The sequence below is a fragment of the Sabethes cyaneus genome, chromosome 1, assembly GCF_943734655.1.
Source record: "Sabethes cyaneus chromosome 1, idSabCyanKW18_F2, whole genome shotgun sequence".
NCBI lineage: Eukaryota > Metazoa > Arthropoda > Insecta > Diptera > Culicidae > Sabethes > Sabethes cyaneus.
This window is the reverse complement of record NC_071353.1, coordinates 62,279,130-62,285,129: the sequence shown is the minus strand read 5'-3', so window position 1 is coordinate 62,285,129 and position 6,000 is coordinate 62,279,130.

The following is a 6,000-nucleotide window of genomic DNA, read 5'->3' as shown; positions in this document are numbered from 1 at the left end:
TGGACAAAAGGAGTCTGCACAACCCCCCTTATTAACGTAGCGACAAGGGTTGCGCTATTTTTAAACACAAATCCTTCTTCATTACTTTCCCTTACCGTCCCTTCATCAATTGTAGAACCATCGTTTCAAAAAATATTAATATATGCCTGACCGCATTTCAAGGTCATGACTAAAATCACGAGATTTGGTCAATTTTCACAGGAACGGGGCCTTCCCCCGAAGCCCCGCGCTGAGAACCGCGGCTAGCACGCTGGCAGACGAACAGCGTTCACATGCAGTACCTTGTAAGTCGCAAGGGCCTGCATAGTGTCGTCGTCCCGCCAGTAAACACAGAGTTAGATTAAACTTCTCGGTCGGTGGTCTCTACAGTAGGTGGAGGAAGAGGCACAATTTGTGGAAGCTTAAATCAGCCAACAAATTAGGGTGCTCATTATGCCCCCCATTACCCCTACGAAAATAACCAAAAAGCAAAGTGCCAAGATATCTTCTTTTAAGCTACAGAGAACAATAGTTTATTAAGGATCTTTCAACTGGCATTTTCTCCTCTGTTGGGTACTCTTACCGCTGCGTCCATTATTTTGAACTGTTGTGGTTTGCCCCGTTTTATTGTTTTACTATACGCTTCAAGCTTACCTATCACATATTGAGGAAGTGACAGGCTGGTAGCTGGAGCGAGACATGTGCCAATCAGGGACGACTAGATTTATGAACCTAGTACCCTGATCGGCGACGCCAACCAGATCTCCCTTTTTTGAGATACTGCAGTCTGCGAACTATTTGTGCTCCACGATTGCAGAGCAAGGGATCCGAGGTTAAATATCATTTTGTCCGAAACTGAGATTCCGAAGATGATATTTACTCGGGGAATATCCTGTCGCAAGATCGGTAAGCTTACTGAGATCTTTCTTATTGAGACTAAGTAACTTTTGCGTTACCTAGGGGTGGATACTCGACGTTATATATTTATTAGATTGTTTGAGCTATTGTACAGCCATCCTACTGGCTCTCCTTTTGTTTCAGCCCACCCTCCAGCACACAGTCAGAGATCAGGTAGAGTGAATCTCGACCCGTGCGTAGAAAGTTTTGGAGCCACATCTTCGTTTGCCGACTCACAACGAGTCGGCGTGTTGAGGATAGACGAGGATCAGAACTGAACCCCTGCAAGCGCATCGTTCAAGTCCTGCTCCTCCCCTACTCTCCTCTCCACCTCATTCGTTTCTTTGTTTTTCGGCAGAGAGAGCTTGCACGATAAGAAATCGTCCACTGCATCAGTGACCGGCTTGATGCAGCAAGGGCAAATTGCTGTGGAGGGCGCCCTGGTACTCCACAGGCTCCGTTTCGGCGAGAGAGTTTATAGAACCCCCTCCACCATTCAGCCCTCGGCACGAGTCGCGTCACACCTTGGATAAGGGGTTTATCCATTCAAGTTTTTACATACCATGGATAACAGCTATTACAACCATCTCCTTTAGGGGCTTTGTACCCTCTGCTTTGGTTCCTGGGAGTCAAGAGAACCGTCATGCAGGTGGAGAGTTTACACTTCAGCCTTCGCATGAGCGCCCCCTTCTCTGTCCGCATACGACCCTAGTTTCCACCGGTTGTCCGATTTCCACTAAGGAACGTATCCCGGATGGTACCACGAGGAGTTCGAGATAGGAGTTGCTGAATAAGAGGCTGTGGAACCTCATGGTGGTTCTGCAGCGCATTATTCAACCATTTACCATCCTTCAACTGGCATAATTCTGAACTGATGCTAGGTGAGAAATTTACCTCAAATCAATCTGTCATAATGAAGCGTAGTTTTAGCTATTTTCGAAGAAATCGATGAATGCGAATCAATATTGTAAATGTAAATATAAATGTAAATTCAAGTATTCAAGTACAAAAAGATTCGTACGTTATGCTCTTCGGATGCTAACATGCAGCAACCTGTTGCACAGTGGGCAGAATCGACCGAGAGAGCGTTGTTATTGCCGCTGTTTGGTGGTAAAAGTGACTTTTCTTATGTAAAAAAACATGAGAAATCGATTCCTCGCGCCCATTCAAATGACAATTAACAGAAGCAACCGCGCACCTCTCCCGACGAAAGTTGAAGCTGTGTGTACATGTATTAGTGGGAAAAGATATGTGCGAGCATGGCAATGCATTGCATACGTGTTTGTGTACATCCATATAGGGTGTTTGCAGAGTGCATATGTATTGGAGATCTGTTGGGCAGGCAAAAGTGACAGCTCCATATAAAACACACGGGCTGGGAAGAGCAAAATTATTTAAATGATTTATTTTCTTTATTTAAAACAGAAATTACAAATTGCTTCATACATATGGCAAGGTAATACATCTGTTTACTAAATAAAAAAATTATTTTCAACAAATAAGCTAAGACGCGGTAGCAATGATCAAAAATGTAACTATGACCTATGTTAGCGGGATAAAACTAAACAAATATCAATAGCCAGTAGTTGCTTTCGGCTAAGAAAGCAATTTATTATGCTAAAACCAATTTTATATTCCGTTACTTTCAACTTGGCCTATGCGGTATTCTGCTTCAAAAATCAGTATATTTGGGACACCGATTTAACGCGAATTCACCGAAACCCTAGTTACCAAAAGTCAGCATATATTTCAGGGAACATTTGTCGGTTATTTTGACTATTAGTTGCTTTAAAATGATGAATAATTTTAGAAAAAATGATAATTTTATCCAGCACGTTTTTGCTGCATCGAATAGGAAAATATGCAATGTGCCCAACAGATGTCTTGCATGTATGTGTAGCAAAAGCCCTATTCTAATAGACACATACTAGTATGTGATAGTTCAACTTTAACTCGACAGATAGCATTACTCTCGCTCGACTTTTGGCAGAGTTTCCAGTCTTCTTGATGGGGTGTTTTTGTGAAATGCCAATCCACCTTTTCGCGTGCCTAATGGCGGCTAGTGGGTACACTTTTCGACAACGTTTATTTGCTTTTGGGAACCCCGCTCACGTACGCTTGGAAGTTCTAGAACAACAATCAAGGCTGGAAATATCAATCTGACGTGAACAAAGTTGCCAAAGCCATGCTAACGTTTTCCGAAAGCTGTACCCACTAGCCGCCATTACGCACGCGAAAAGGTCGATACGATACTTTTACCAGAGATTTTCAAGAAGGCATGCCAGTTATCTTAGATTATTAAAGAACATAGATACGCAATTTTTCACAGATTCATTCGTCAGTAAAGTGGCACATCTACTTCCTTTAATAATCTAAGCTGTTATGCAAGTTGAAAAAGTCAGAAGATCAAACGATGATCAAGTTTTTCACTAAAATGTCGTGTAAGGGAATATTTTGCCTTGTTTTACCTTGTACTAAAAGCTGAAAATGTATTGATAGGGAAAGGAGTAACTTAAACAGTGCTCCGATTTTGTTCATATTTTGCATGTTTGTTCCCAATTGAAAAATTTTAGACCCATATTTTTTTTATTGGACGCTTAGGATGCCCCTGTCTGAGTTAGAGTGGCTACAAAAATCCATTATTTATTGAGGCCTTCACGTTTCATAAACATACAAGTGAGGTACAAGTGACGCGCCCATTCCGGATTAAAAACCGATTTCGTATGGGGTGTCGTCATGTATTTTCCAATAATAGATTGCAATTTTTAGATTTATTACTAATTTATTTTTCTTCTAATTTCTCTTTTAGGTTGTCTATCATGCATGTATTTTACGAAAAACATTCCTTGAGTCATTTGGAATTACAATATCCTAAAATCAAAATATTCGTTGCATACCACATAAAATGCAACTCAGTATAATAATCGAACACGAGATTTAAGAAACCTAATATTTATTGCAATTGCAAGAAGAAACATTCCAAAATTTATCAATTATCCTAATGTTATTTTAATTCTTCGACATTCTACTCAGCTCAAACCATGCTATTTCCTGGATTGTCTACTACCGCCTTGAGACAGCCCATCAATTGGAATAGCGATCCAAACTTGACAGACCTCTGGAGTCTAGCCCTCAATGCGTTCCATCCTGTTCTGCTTTTGCTATTCTCCCGCTGATTAGCTACTTTAATCAGAAGATCATGACACGCGACTTCCACCTGCAGATTTTTTTTTGCTATGGTAGGTTTATTAATTGTGTTCAGCGTTAAGATCAACAGCGAAACATGTTTCCGTTCAGCCAATAGCTAGTATTACCACCTTTGGCATGCATGTTTATTTGCTGTGGAATAAATACGGTCGCACGATCTAATCCAAAAACGCTTTTTACCTTTCTTTTGTATCAAGCCCGTTGCTAGAAGCTTATAAGTGGCAGAAAAAAAGCTTCCACTATGTACCGCTATAAGGGTTGCCTGAAAAAGACGTTTTTATTTTCGACAAGTCTAAACTGCTTCCAAGACTGCAAATTCATAAATTTCAAAAGTTGCATTCGTGAATAATAATTTATATTGTTATTTATATTATTGATACAACAGCTTATAACATTTTTACCATTCACCAGCAAATGGTAAATATTGATGAATGAATTAACCATTTTTCAAACTTTTAAATATTCGTCCTTTTTACTTGGTTACATTTTTAAATTGTTCACTATTATATCTCTAATTCATTAACGTTTTAGCTATCAGAAAAAAGCTAAGGTCATCAATTTTTAATATTCCATTGGTGGCTCGCGCATGATTCTCTTTGGTGTCTCAGATTCAAAAAGCTTCCCAATCGCATTACTTCTAGAGATTTAAATATCCAGACTGAGTCGCGTTTACTGTAAACGTTTCTCAGTCCTGTTTGAAAAGTCGTCGCGTACGGGTGTATTGTTACGATTTAAACTTCGCTTTTTTACTTGCCTGGTTGCAGCGTTTGTTGAAATTAGTGGATATTAATTAGATAATTTCGAAGATAATGAAGGTATATCAATTGAAACAATTGAAACACAAAACTTATTGTTGTTTGTAAGGAAAATTGTACCATCCAAAGTGCGAAATCGCTCATAAAAGTGCAATCCTGTATTAAAACGTTTCGGTATTTTCGCCGCACCATTTCGTTACATTCCAAGCAATAAGTGCGCCGAAGAGACCGAAACGATTTAAGCCAAAATAGCACTTTTATGAGCGATAGCGAGTACAATAATACTACTCAATATACGAACAAGATATAACTAAATATTACAATAGTTTGTACTACTTTATAATTCCTAGCCATATGTTGTATAGTAACCGTCCGCATGGAAAACGTACCGTCGATTCAGGCGGAATTAATCAGTCGGGTGAAATTGATCACCGCGGATCACACACATCATACAGCTGAATATGCACCTATTCATATAAAGATTGAGTTAAAGATCAAAGTCATTAAGATTGCAACAGGGATGATCTTGTAAATGGCTTGATTTTTTAAAATTTACTATTTTGATCGAATCGCAATTTTCAACATGCCCGATAAAACTCCTATCCGTTAACACAAATTTCGTTGCAGAAGAAAGTTTTAATAGAACTAATTCGGTTCTCTAATTATCTGACTGTGCTTTGATAGTTTCCGTGAATAAAGTAATGCGATAGAATTTGTTAAATTTGTCCTTTTACAAAATAAAACGATTGATAACATCATGAACTGAGACAACGTTGATTTCTAGAACACTATGGGTGCGAAATGGTTCTGCCACCTGCGAAAAAACTTCCACACTAACAGACTAACAGACGTAACACTTCGAACAAATTGTCCAACAAAACATCGTTTCAATGACACTCCTAAAACTTGGAAAAACTGTGTTACCTGACTCATAACGAACCCCTATTTCCAAAATTCTAAAATCTCTCATGCTTTTATTTTTGGAGTAAACATGTAATTTCTTATGTTATATAGTTGATATTTGTATGCTCTATTCGAATTTATGATCAATTAAACGAAAAACCATAAAGTTTGTGAGTTACGTGACCCTCCCCCGTATATAACGTATATTCGTTATGAGTCAGGTAACACAGTAGCATCACCTGGTGCAGTCTTCGCGCCA